This window comes from Perna viridis, chromosome 15 (assembly GCF_037379345.1).
Source record: "Perna viridis isolate PV_CMFRI_1.1 ecotype Kerala chromosome 15, ASM3737934v1, whole genome shotgun sequence".
Classification (NCBI taxonomy): Eukaryota; Metazoa; Mollusca; class Bivalvia; order Mytilida; family Mytilidae; genus Perna; species Perna viridis.
The window spans coordinates 9,914,617-9,929,423 of NC_142459.1; the positions used below are offsets into that span (position 1 = coordinate 9,914,617).

A 14,807-nucleotide genomic window follows, 5' to 3' on the forward strand; every position below is an offset into this window, starting at 1 on the left:
CAACAAAGCTATATCAAATAAATGACATGAGTTTAAAGCAATTTGTTTAAATGAATATGATAACTTGATCTAAATTCCTTTTTTAGATTGAGCCTTCTTCAAGTTGAGTTCAAACCTCTGTTTATCAGTCTAAAGCAGATGCTTTTGAGACGTATAAAAGTGGTGTTCTTGGTATACCTGGATATATGGTTGTAACTAGCAAAAAAGACATCTTTGTTGTTCTTGACTTTGATTCAGATAAGAAAATTCTACAGGTATGTATTATAAGAGTTGTGCTCTCACTATGCTAGGATTATTGTATTATCATCGTTATGTATTTATTTTTTCATCATCAGTAGCTAAGTTGATTTATCTGATACACATTTATTATCTGCAATCCATGGAAATCGATAATAATACAGACTGACAAGAAAAAAAATTGTTTCAATTTTATCCTATGAATACATGTTGATACACATGCAATATGTTTGATTTAAAATTGAAGAACTACTACTAATATTTTACTACATACATGTACATGTACATGTACATCAAAAGAATGATTGCAGTTATCAGGTATGGGAACACTTTATAAATCAAAAGTTAATTGTTTTTTAACCCCACAAACGGGGTTTTGTGGTATATTGGAATCACCCTGTCTGTCCATCTGGCCACATATCTTGTAGGTGCAACTTTGCCTGATCGGCTTGATAGATTTTGATGAATCTAATATAAACGAAGTTCATCATATGTAGATCTGCATGAAGGATTCACATGACATCAGAAGTCTCGGTATACAACGAAAGCAGATTTGATAATTCAGGCACCTATTAGCCTCTCATTAAATTGAAATAATTACAGTGTGTCAATATTTCATTTAAATTCCGTTATGTCATTGGTCGAGACATGTATCATGTGATTTGGTTACCTGTTTTCATATCACATGAAAAAAGTGACTATTTTCACGCGCGTGGCATCCACGTGATAGTAACAATATGTCGAATAAAGAAATTGGTTTTCCCTACCATTCGTGTATTCTTTGTATTACTAGTGATTTTAATTTTAGTTAGGCGTCACCCTCGCTTTCATGTTTGCGCCTTGTTATTATGGTCTTACTATTGGAGTGGTTTAATTATTATGTCTGGCGCATATTTAGTCGTGTTCTTTAAATTGGTTTGTGTGTATATGATTGATTGATTGATTGTTGTTGTTTATTGCCGTTTCGGCGACCAGGGCCATATCACGGCAAGAACATTTAATGCAAGGAAAATATTAAAAGCAAGATCAAAGTCTCTTCATAAAATAATGAAATTAAAACAAACAGCTATTTACATATAAAAAGGTACATAAAAGGTGAACCTAAGACATAAAATACATATAGAAACATAACTTCGATAAAACATTTAAAATATTGAAAAATCAAGGAAGGTATCCAATTTAGATTTTATTAAATAAACCGATGTCCCGCAAGAAATCGATAATGTTTTTAGATGAAACGGTCTTGAACAAATCAAACATATTGGCGCAGTCAAAATAATTTTGCCTGGTGTTGGCAAAATCCACACAATCCAGAAGAACATGTTTGATAGAGAAAGGGCAATCACATGGGATACACTCAGGTGGAGGCTCACCAACAAGCAAATGGCCATGTGTAAATCTAGAATGTCCAATGCGGCATCTAGTCATGACCACTTGCTCTTTGCGATTGCCCGACCCGGATTGATGAACGCCTAGATCGGGTTTTATGGAATTGAGTTTGTTGTGTTGAAGACCGTCCCATCGGTCCTGCCACATCTTTAAAATATATTTCCTTATTAAAGGTTTAAAATCGGTGTATGGCAAACTAACGTCCTTTATTATTTCATTTAATGCCTTTTTGGCAACCCTGTCTACAACTGAATTCCCCTGAATACCAACATGACTGGGTACCCAGAGGAAAACAATCTCTTTATCAAATTCCCGAAGTCGATGAATAAAATATAAAATTTGTAAAATAAGAGTATTTTTCAGTTTGTGATTCTTAATTGCCAAAAGACAGCTCAAAGAGTCAGAACAAATAATAAACTGTGACAGATTAGATTGAGTAATCAATTTAAGTGCTAACAATATGGCTCGAGCTTCAGCTGTGAATATGGAAGCGCTCGATGGCAATCGTTCAGTTACAGTTCTGTCACCATGGACAGCAGCACATGCAACGCTATCGCCATCCTTTGAGCCATCTGTATACACCGTCAAAAAATCTGGATAATTTGCTTTAATTTCAGAAAATTTTTGTTGTAAAAATAAATGATTGGTATCGGACGTTTTATATTCACGCAGATCAAAAATGAAAGAAGGGTGTGGAAGCTCCCATGTTTCGGCGACTAGGGCCATATCACGGCAAAAACATTGAATGAAATGGAAATATTAAAAGCAAGATCAAAGTCTCTTCATAGTGTGTATAATTTTATTAGTTATTGGTCTTGTTTATTGTAGAGATTGATTGATTGATTGTTGGGGTTTAACGTCCGAGCAGCAATATTTCAGCTATATTCAGACAATGAACATGAAATGATGATTGATTGATTGATTGATTGTTGTTGTTTATTGCCGTTTCGGCGACCAGGGCCATATCACGGCAAGAACATTTAATGCAAGGAAAATATTAAAAGCAAGATCAAAGTCTCTTCATAAAATAATGAAATTAAAACAAGTAAAATAAGAGTATTTTTCAGTTTGTGATTCTTAATTGCCAAAAGACAGCTCAAAGAGTCAGAACAAATAATAAACTCTGACAGATTAGATTGAGTAATCAATTTAAGTGCTAACAACACGGCCCGAGCCTCAGCTGTGAATATGGAAGCGCTCGATGGCAACCGTTCAGCCACAGCTCTGTCACCATGGACAGCAGCACACGCAACGCCACCGCCACCCCCCGAGCCACCCGCACACACCGCCGAAAAACCCGGACAATCCGCCCCAATCTCAGAAAACTTTTGTTGCAAAAACAAAGGACCGGCATCGGACTTTCCATACCCACGCAGACCAAAAACGAAAGAAGGACGCGGAAGCTCCCACGGAGGGCATCCCGAAGCAACAACAGGCGTCACCGCACCGGTCCCCAGACGAACCGCCTCCAAATGAGGTTTTATTCGAACTCCAAAAGGAGGGGCCCCGCCCCCATGTTTTCGATAAATGTCGACATAAACAGGACCAACGACACAGTCGCAGGCAGGGCCATCTGGGTAGGCCACAAGCCTACTTACACACCGAAGACCCAACTCCAAACGTCTGTCTCCAAGGGACGGCCCATCTGCCTCGGCACAAAGGCTCTCAACAGAAGAGGCTCCGAAGGCACCAAGGCAAAGCCGCAACCCCGGTGGCGAACAGCGTCTAAAATCCCAAGGCAAGATCCCCCGGCGGAACCATAAACAACAGACCCACAACCAAGCCTAGACCTAACCAAAGATCTATATAAATTTAATAAAATTGAGGTACCAGCACCCCAATCGGTACTGGACACCATCCTCAAAACACCCAGCGCCCTAAGACACCTAGATTTAAGTAATTTGATATGGGGAAGAAAAGAAAGTCCACCACCAAAAAGCAATCCAAGGAACCTTGTTTCTTCTACCATTCTGACCTTATTACCATAAAGAAAGAGATCTGGGTCCGGATGCAGCCCCCGCTCCCGACAAAAGCGCAAACCAACAGTCCCAGATGCAGAAAACTTAAGCCCATTGCTCAATTCTTTTGAGGCAAAGTTGTAACTGCCTTTCAATATTACTCATATTTTGTCCCCTGTAGCAGATCAAAAAGTCGTCTACATACAAGGAACCGTCAATATTGTCCTTCAAAACTTGGGCTAAACTATTAATTTTAATACTGAAGAGAGTGACAGAAAGAATACTTCCCTGAGGAACACTTATTTCCTGTTCCTTCTCCCCAGAAAAAGTCGAATTTACCCTCACACTAAAATGACGATCCGACAAAAAATTAGACAAGAACAGAGGAAGTCTTCCCTTCAACCCCATATCAAACATGAAATGATGATGAAATGAAAAACGGGATGGGACACAAGGACAGTAGGGTCGATTGATTGATTGATTGATTGTTATCTTTTAATGCCGTTTCGGCGACTAGGGCCATATCACGGCAAGAACATTGAATGAAATGGAAATATTAAAAGGAAGATCAAAGTCTCTTCATAAAATAATGAAATTAAAACAAGCAGCTATTTACATATAAAAAGGTACATAAAAGGTGAACCTAAGACATAAAATACTTATAGAAACATAACTTCGATAAAACATTTAAAATATTGAAAAACTAAGGAAGGTATCAAATTTAGATTTTATTAAATAAACCGATGTCCCGCAAGAAATCGATGATGTTTTTAGATGAAACGGTCTTGAACAAATCAAACATATTGGCGCAGTCAAAATAATTTTGCCTGGTGTTGGCAAAATCCACACAATCTAGAAGAACATGTTTGATAGAGAAAGGGCAATCACATGGGATACACTCAGGTGGAGGATCACCAACAAGCAAATGGCCATGTGTAAATCTAGAATGTCCAATGCGGCATCTAGTCATGACCACTTGCTCTTTGCGATTGCCCGACCCGGATTGATGAACGCCTAGATCGGGTTTTATGGAATTGAGTTTGTTGTGTTCAAGACCGTCCCATCGGTCCTGCCACATCTTTAAAATACATTTCCTTATTAAAGGTTTAAAATCGGTGTATGGCAAACTAACGTCCTTTATTATTTCATTTAATGCCTTTTTGGCAACCCTGTCTACAACTGAATTCCCCTGAATACCAACATGACTGGGTACCCAGAGAAAAACAATCTCTTTATCAAATTCCCGAAGTCGATGAATAAAATACAAAATTTGTAAAATAAGAGTGTTTTTCAGTTTGTGATTCTTAATTGCCAAAAGACAGCTCAAAGAGTCAGAACAAATAATAAACTGTGACAAATTAGATTGAGTAATCAATTTAAGTGCTAACAATATGGCTCGAGCTTCAGCTGTGAATATGGAAGCGCTCGATGGCAACCGTTCAGTTACAGTTACAGTTCTGTCATCATGGACAGCAGCACATGCAACGTTATCGCCATCTTTTTGAGTAGGGTCGACAAATTTTGATTGCCACTAGCAAAAGGTTGGGATGGGTAAGGTCGGGCAATTTAGCCTCCTGTGGCGGAGCGCAAAGGTTTCACTGGTGGTTTTGGATCTGGAAAATCATCACTCGTACATCATGCAGCACTTCACGTACATTTGCGTCTTGTCCAGTAGATATTATGAAGTATCGTGATGTGAAGATGATGATGATTGTTGTTGTTTATTGCCGATTCGGCGACCAGGGCCATATCACGGCAAGAACATTTAATGCAAGAAAAACATTAAAAGCAAGATCAAAGTCGCTTCATAAAATAATGAAATTAAAACAGCTATTTACATATAAAAAGGTACATAAAAGGTGAACCTAATGTGAAGAAAAATAAAGTTTGTTATAGATGACCTCTGTAAAAAGAGTTTCATAATAAGCAGGAATGAAAACTGCATTCAAATGTTTATCCCAGAACATGATTAATTGTTGGGGTTTGACGTCCGAGCAACAATATTACAGCTATATTCAGACGATGAACACGAAATCAGGATGGGGCACAAGGACAGTAGGGTCGACAAATTTTGATTGCCAATAGAAAAAGGGAGGGATGGGTAAGGTCGGAGACTTTAGCCTCCCGTGGCGGAGAGCAGTGGTTCCTACTCCTATCGAATACAACAGCAAGGTTCTTTAACGTGCGAGGGACGTGGCATCTTTCCCAACACGGTGCACCACTATGGTTTGCGGTCAGGTTTTCCGCATTATAGCCCGACAACCCCAGCATGTAACATGCCAGGGGTGCAGCATTCCAGTTGCTCTGTGGGCATAGCGCCTAGCCCCCGGCTAGGTTTCTGAGCACTGTTTAGTCGCCTTTTACGACAAGCTTAGCGCTGCTGCAGGCCTATTCTTTTAACACCCGGACCTGCACGGGGCATATGCCATAACAGAATTTAAAAGTGATTTGCATCAGGGAAAAGACAGCGCAGACAAAATTTCTGATATCGTGTCACATATTAAAGAATTAAAAGTAAAAGTTATTGGAATTTTTTAACCACCAGTCTGTATATTTAGTCATGTTCACTGACATGTATGTTTCATAAATGTGTACATGCTAACATAATCAAACTGGTAATGATTGTTGTTAGAGAGAAATGCTGACGTTCCACAATGTAAAATGGAAAAGATCGATTGTTGGGTTTTAACGCCCGAGCAGAAATATTTGATCTATATTCAAGCGACGAACATGAAGTGGATGATAAAATGATCATGAAATGAAAAATTCGATGGGAAACAAGGACAATGGGGTCGACAAATTTTGATTGCCACTGGAAATAGGGAGAGGTAGGTAGGGTTGGCAATTTAACCTCGTTGCGGAGCCCTATGGTTCCTACTCCGGGAGAATACTACAGTAGGGAACTTTATAACGTGGCATGATTCCCAACACGGTGCACCACTATAGTTTGCGGTCAGGTTTTCCGTGTTATATCCTGACAACCCCAGCGGTACCCCATTCCACAATCTGGGGCACACAACCCAGTTGCTCTGTGCGCCCTAGCCCCCGACTAGGGTTCTGAGCACTATTTAGTCGCCGTTTTCTACAAGTTTAGCCCTGCTGAAGGCCTATTCTTTTGACACTCGGACCTACACGGGGCCATTAAATTTAAATATCCTGAAATAGTAGTAAACGGAAATATTTTGTTTTACTCGTCATTTTATTTAAAGGAAAAGTACCAAAAATACACCAGAGAACGGGAAAATACAAGAAAACATTTACAGTTACTAAACCAACACTACGTGTGTCCAATCCAATTGAAGATTACAATATTGGTGTATTAACCGGAAGTTTTGGATCTGGAAAATCATCGATTACACATCATGTAGCATCCTAGTTCCATTTGTCGTTAGAGAGAAATGTTGATGGGCCACAATGTGAAAAGAAAAGTACATCTTCCGTTTTAGTGACATGTTCAATTCAATTGTAATTTCGGGAAAATGTAGATTCGTTTTATTTTGATGAAGATAGACAATCTCCACTGGATGTTTTTATGGCCATACTGATATTGAAAAAGAAACCAAAATGCTCATGAACTGCAGTTACGATCATTTAGATTTCATAGAAAAGTTCTACACTGTCAGACACTATCTGACCCGCGACATAGTAATCTATATGTTGTCGGTATATGTTCGTAGGGGTTTAACGCCCGAGCAGCTATATTCAGACGATGAACATGAAATTGATGATAAAATGAAAAAGGGATGGGACACAAGGACAATAGCGTCGACAAATTTTGATTGCCACTTGAAATAGGGAGAAGTTGGTAGGATCGGGCAATTTAGCCTCCTGTGGCGGAGCCCTATTTTTCCTACTCCGGGAGAATACCACAGTAGAGTTCTTTAAAGTGCGAGGAACGTGGCATCTTTCCCAACACTTTTGTGTTGACCGCAATTAATACAAGTTCATGTAAATTCACTGGCAATCCAGTGTTTCAACCACTTTTTTAAAGACAACAATGTCGTTCTATTAACCGAAAGTTCTGGTTCTGGAAAATCATCAATAATACATCTTGTAGAACTTCAGTTACACGTGTCTAGTCCCTTGTTTGTTTGTTGGGGTTTAACGTCCGAGCAGCAATATTTCAGGTATATTTAGACAATGAACATGAAATTAAAAAAAAAAGGATGGGTCACAAGGATGATAGGGTCGACAAATTTTGATTGCCACTGGAAAAAGGGGGATGGGTAAGGTCGGGCAATTTAGCCTCCTGACGCGGAGCGCAAAGGTTCCTACTCCTATCGAATACCACAGCAGGGTTTTATAACGTGCGAGGAACGTGGCATCTTTCCCAACACGGTGCACCACTATGGTTTGCGGTCAGGTTTTCCGTATTATAGCCTGACAACCCCAGCATGTAACACGCCAGGGGCACACATCGCAGTTGCTCTGTGGGCAGAGCGCTTAGGTTTCTGAGCACTGTTTAGTCGCCTTTTACGACAAGCTTAGCGCTGCTGCAGGCCTATTCTTTTAACACCCGGACCTGCACGGGTGATGAATTGTACCCGAATGGGTTTTTCCTGTATAACACCTGGAATTTTTCATTGTGGAAATGGTCAATTTTCATGCATAGTACTTTCTATATTACTTGTTTTTCACAAGTAAAGCTTATTGTATAATTTAGTGTGTTACAAAACCTTTTGTATATCATTTTAATTATGAACTTGGTGAATTTTTGGGACAGAAACATGCATCAAATTTCCGAACATTCATTGCAATAAAACAAATGGAGAAAGAAGTTCAAGAATCAGCTGAACATTGAAAGAATCATATAACAATGCATGTATAATAAAGCAGATTAACAAGACAGAATTGAAAAGGCCTGTGCAGGTCCGGGTGTTAAAAGAATGAGCTTGCAGCAGCGCTAAGCTTGTCGTAAAAGGCGACTAAATAGTGCTCAGAAACTAGCCGGGGGCTAGGCCTCTGCACAGAGCAACTGGGTTGTGTGCCCCAGGTGGTGGAATGGGGTACCCATGGCATGTTACATGCTGGGGTTGTCAGGTTATAATACGGAAAACCTGACCGCAAACCATAGTGGTGCACCGTGTTGGGAAAGATGCCACGTTCCTCGCACGTTAAAGAACCCTGCTGTGGTATTCGATAGGAGTAGAAACATTTGCGCTCCGCCACAGGGGGCTTAATTGCCCTACCTTACCCACCCACCCCCTTTTTCCAGTGGCAATCAAAATTTGTCGATCCTATTATCCTTGTGACCCATCCTTTTTTTCATTTCATGTTCATTTTATCATCCATTTCATGTTCATTGTCTGAATATAGCTGAAATATTGCTGCTCGGACGTAAACCCTAACAAACAAACAAAATCTAGTGGCAATCAAAAGTTCTCGACCCTATGACCTCAGTGTCACATGCCATTACATGATGATTGTTATGTTTTAATGCCGTTTAATAATGAAATGAAAATATTGATTGATTGATTGATTGTTATCTTTTAATGCCGTTTCGGCGACTAAGGCCATATCACGGCAAGAACATTGAATGAAATGGAAATATTAAAAGCAAGATCAAAGTCTCTTCATAAAATAATGAAATTAAAACAAGCAGCCATTTACATATAAAAAGGTACATAAAAGGTGAACCTAAGACATTAAATACATATAGAAACATAACTTCGATAATACATTTAAAATATTGAAAAATTAAGGAGGGTATCCTATTTATATTTTATTAAATAAACCGATGGCCCGCAAGAAATCGATAATGTTTTTAGATGAAACGGTCTTGAACAAATCAATTATATTGCCGCAGTAAAAATAATTTTGCCTGATTTTGGCGAAATCCACACAATCTAGAACATGTTTGATAGAGAAAGGGCAATCACATGGGATACACTCGGGTGGAGGATCACCAACAAGCAAATGGCCACGTGTAAATCTAGAATGTCCAATGCGGCATCTAGTCATGACCACTTGCTCTTTGCGATTGCCCGACTCGGATTGATGAACGCCTAGATCGGGTTTTATGGAATTGAGTTTGTTGTGTTCAAGACCGTCACATCTTTGAAATATATTTCCTTATTAATCATACGAATGGTGGGGGTGGAAGGGTTGGGGGGCTCCTTCGGCGGGGGGATTTGTGCGTATTTAATGACGGATCTTCAACGTTCCTTCATTCGGGCAGTGGGTCGTGTCCTTCTGTTGGTTTGGGCGTTTGTGGTCCTCTCGTGCTTTCGGGGTTTGCATGGCGGGTTCATGGTGGCTTGTGCGGGGGTGGTCGTTTTCCAATTATTTTGGGGCATTTGTCCTCCAGAGCGGAGGAGCGTCGGCCTCGTTTTGAACTTGAGAAAGCAGATTGGGCTTCGTTTGGGGCCCACTGTCTTGAAGAATTGCGATTAGAAACGATGAAGGATGTTGAAGATCCCATTTTATTATTTAATGAAAGACTGACATCAATTGCTAATAAAACAATACCTAAAACCTCGACAAATCCAAAAAGGCCTAGTAAACCATGGTTTACTGATGAGTGCGACAAAGCGATCGAAGAACGCAACAAGGCTCATCGCCGGTTTGACAAAAATCCTACACCAGCAAATCTGTCAAACTGAATATTTCGAGCAAAAGCTCGACGTACATGTAAACAAGCCAGACGAACCTCTTGGAAAAATTTTGTTTCTAGTATTAAATCTCACACTCCCCTCAATAAAGTATGGAATTTTATTAGAAAAGTAAAAGGAAAAAAATTCGAATTCTTCAGTGAAACACCTTAAAGTTGGTAATACCACTCTAACCACCGAAAAAGATATCGCCAATAAGCTAGCTGAAACATTCGCTAAACATTCATCCTCAACTAACTACAAACCGGATTTTCAAAAAATTAAATCATCTGCAGAAAAGACAAAATTAAACTTCAAGTCAAATAATGCTGAATCCTACAACTCTCAATTTTCTATAGAGGAACTAAAATCGTCACTGGCTAAAGCCCACGATACAGCTAGTGGGCTAGATAATATTCACTATCAACTTTTGAAACATCTTCCTGATCCATCTCTACATACACTTCTTGCGTTAATGAACGAGATATGGACTTCTGGTAACGTTCCGTCCATCTGGAAAACGGCTTCAGTTGTCCCTATTCCAAAACCAGGAAAGGATCATACGGATCCTTCAAATTATCGCCCGATCGCATTGACAAGCTGCGTCTGCAAGACTATGGAACGAATGGTCAATGATCGCCTTGTGTGGTTCCTTGAGAAGCACAACTTACTCACTAATATTCAGTGTGGTTTTAGGCAAGGCAGAAGTACTCTTGACCATTTAGTCCGGTTTGAAACGCTCATCAGAAATGCATTTGCTAAAAAAGAACATGTTGTGTCGGTCTTTTTCGATTTAGAAAAAGCCTATGACACGACGTGGAAATATGGTATTTTAAAAGATATATTTGATATGGGGTTGAAAGGAAGACTTCCTCTGTTCTTGTCTAATTTTTTGTCAGATCGTCATTTTAATGTGAGGGTAAATTCGACTTTTTCTGAGGAGAAGGAACAGGAAATGGGTGTTCCTCAGGGAAGTATTCTTTCTGTCACTCTCTTCAGTATTAAAATTAATAGTTTAGCCCAAGTTTTGAAGGACAATATTGACGGTTCCTTGTATGTAGACGACTTTTTGATCTGCTACAGGGGACAAAATATGAGTAATATTGAAAGGCAGTTACAACTTTGCCTCAAAAGAATTGAGCAATGGGCTTTGGAGAACGGGTTTAAGTTTTCTACATCTAAAACTGTTGGTATGCACTTTTGTCGAAAGCGAAAGCTGCATCCGGACCCAGATCTCTTTCTTTATGGTAATAAAATCAAAATAGTAGAAGAAACAAAATTCCTTGGATTACTTTTTGATAGTAAACTTTCTTTTCTTCCCCATATCAAATTACTTAAATCTAGGTGTCTTAAGGCACTAGATATTTTAAAAATGGTGTCCAGTACCGATTGGGGTGCTGATACCTCAATTTTATTAAATTTATATAGATCTTTGGTTAGGTCTAAACTTGATTATGGATCTATTGTTTATGGTTCCGCCAAAAAATCTTACCTTAAAATTTTAGACGCTGTTCACCACCAGGGGTTGCGACTTTGCCTTGGTGCCTTCAGAACCTCTCCTATTGAGAGCCTTTATGCCGAGGCAAATGAACCATCCCTTGGAGACAGACGTTTGAAATTAGGTCTTCAATATGTAAGTAAACTTATGGCCTACCCAGATAGCCCTGCCTACGACTGTGTCATTAATCCTATTTATGTCGACATTTATCGAAAACATGAAAGCAAAACCCCTCCTTTTTGAATTCGAATAAAACCACATTTGGAAGCAATTCATCTGGAGACCAATGCAGTGACACCTGTTGTTACTTCGAAATGCCCTCCATGGGAGCTTCCACACCCTTCTTTCATTTTTGATCTGCGTGAATATAAAAAGTCCGATACCAATCCTTTATTTTTACAACAAAAATTTTCTGAAATTAAAGCAAATTATCCGGATTTTTCGACGGTGTATACAGATGGCTCAAAAGATGGCGATAGCGTTGCATGTGCTGCTGTCCATGGTGACAGAACTGTAACTGAACGGTTGCCATCGAGCGCTTCCATATTCACAGCTGAAGCTCGAGCCATATTGTTATCACTTAAATTGATTACTCAATCTAATCTGTCACAGTTTATTATTTGTTCTGACTCTTTGAGCTGTCTTTTGGCAATTAAGAATCACAAACTGAAAAATACTCTTATTTTACAAATTTTATATTTTATTCATCGACTTCGGGAATTTGATAAAGAGATTGTTTTCCTATGGGTACCTAGTCATGTTGGTATTCAGGGGAATTCAGTTGTAGACAGGGTTGCCAAAAAGGCATTAAATGTAATAATAAAGGACGTTAGTTTGCCATACACCGATTTTAAACCTTTAATAAGGAAATATATTTTAAAGATGTGGCAGGACCGATGGGACGGTCTTGAACACAACAAACTCAATTCCATAAAACCAGATCTAGGCGTTCATCAATCCGGGTCGGGCAATCGCAAAGAGCAAGTGGTCATGACTAGATGCCGCATTGGACATTCTAGATTTACACATGGCCATTTGCTTGTTGGTGATCCTCCACCTGAGTGTATCCCATGTGATTGCCCTTTCTCTATCAAACATGTTCTTCTGGATTGTGTGGATTTTGCCAACACCAGGCAAAATTATTTTGACTGCGCCAATATGTTTGATTTGTTCAAGACCGTTTCATCTAAAAACATTATCGATTTCTTGCGGGACATCGGTTTATTTAATAAAATCTAAATTGGATACCTTCCATGATTTTTCAATATTTTAAATGTTTTATCGAAGTTATGTTTCTATATGTATTTTATGTCTTAGGTTCACCTTTTATGTACCTTTTTATATGTAAATAGCTGTTTGTTTTAATTTCATTATTTTATGAAGAGACTTTGATCTTGCTTTTAATATTTTCCTTGCATTAAATGTTCTTGCCGTGATATGGCCCTGGTCGCCGAAACGGCAATAAACAACAACAATCAATCAATCAATCAATCAATCTTATTAAAGGTTTAAAATTGGTGTATGGCAAACTAACGTCCTTTATTATTTCATTTAATGCCTTCTTGGCAACCCTGTCTACAACTGAATTCCCCTGAATACCAACATGACTGGGTACCCACAGAAAAACATCTTTATATCGAATTCCCGAAGTCGATGAATAAAATATAAAATTTGTAAGATAAGAGTGTTTTTCAGTTTGTGATTCTTAATTGCCAAAACACAGCTCAAAGAGTCAGAACAAATAATAAACTGTGACAGATTAGATTGAGTAATCAATTTAAGTGCTAACAATATGGCTCGAGCTTAGCTGTGAATATGGAAGCGCTTGATGGCAACCGTTCAGTTACAGTTCTGTCACCATGGACAGCAGCACATGCAACGGTATCGCCATTTGTATACACCGTCGAAAAATCTGGATAATTTGCTTTAATTTCAGAAATTTTTTTTGTAAAAATAAAGGATTATTATCGGACTTTTTATATTCACGCAGATCAAAAATGAAAGAAGGGTGTGGAAGCTCCCATGGATTGATTGATTGATTGTTGTTGTTTATTGCCGTTTCGGCGACCAGGGCCATATCACGGCAAGAACATTTAATGCAAGGAAAATATTAAAATTAAGATCAAAGTCTCTTCATAAAATAATGAAATTAAAACAAGCAGCTATTTATATATAAAAAGGTACATAAAAGGTGAACCTAAGACATAAAATACATATAGAAACATAAATTCGATAAAACATTTAGAATATTGAAAAACTAAGGAAGGTATCCAATTTAGATTTTATTAAATAAACCGATGTCCCGCAAGAAATCGATGATGTTTTCAGATGAAACGGTCTTGAACAAATCAAACATATTGGCGCAGTCAAAATAATTTTGCCTGGTGTTGGCAAAATCCACACAATCTAGAAGAACATGTTTGATAGAGAAAGGGCAATCACATGGGATACACTCAGGTGGAGGATCACCAACAAGCAAATGGCCATGTGTAAATCTAGAATGTCCAATGCGGCATCTAGTCATGACCACTTGCTCTTTGCGATTGCCCGACCCGGATTGATGAACGCCTAGATCGGTTTGTTTGTTTCACTGGTGGTTTTGGATCTGGAAAATCATCACTCGTACATCATGCAGCACTTCACGTACATTTGCGTCTTGTCCAGTAGATATTATGTAGCATCGTGATGTGAAGATGATGATGATTGTTGTTGTTTATTGCCGTTTCGGCGACCAGGTCCATATCAAAGCAAGATCAAAGTATCTTCATAAAATAATGAAATTAAAACAGCTATTTACATATAAAAAGGTACATAAAAGGTGAACCTAATGTGAAGAAAAATAAGGTTTGTTATAGATGACTTCTGTAAAAATAGTTTCATAATAAGCAGGAATGAAAACTGCATTCAAATGTTGTTTATGCCAGAACATGATTGATTATTGGGGTTTAACGTCCGAGCAGCAATATTGCAGGAATATTTCAGCTATATTCAGACGATGAACACGAAATGGATGATAAAATGATGGGACACAAGGACAGTAGGGTCGACAAATTTTGATTGCCAATAGAAAAAGGGAGGGATGGGTAAGGTCGGAGAATTCAGCCTCCCGTGGCGGAGAGCAGTGGTTCCTACTCC

At 38.8% G+C, this 14,807-nt stretch overlaps 1 protein-coding gene and 1 long non-coding RNA gene across 2 annotated transcripts in view; both read left to right on the forward strand.

Annotated features, from left to right (window-relative positions):
* Positions 1-253, forward strand: part of LOC148596873 (uncharacterized) — a 35,416-nt gene extending 35,163 nt beyond the window's left edge. The window contains exon 4 of the long non-coding RNA XR_015919006.1: positions 87-253. This is a non-coding gene — a long non-coding RNA (uncharacterized LOC148596873). The remainder of the gene's footprint in view (positions 1-86) is intronic.
* Positions 1-14,807, forward strand: part of LOC148596872 (uncharacterized) — a 416,353-nt gene that overhangs the window by 62,793 nt on the left and 338,753 nt on the right. The window lies entirely within an intron of this gene.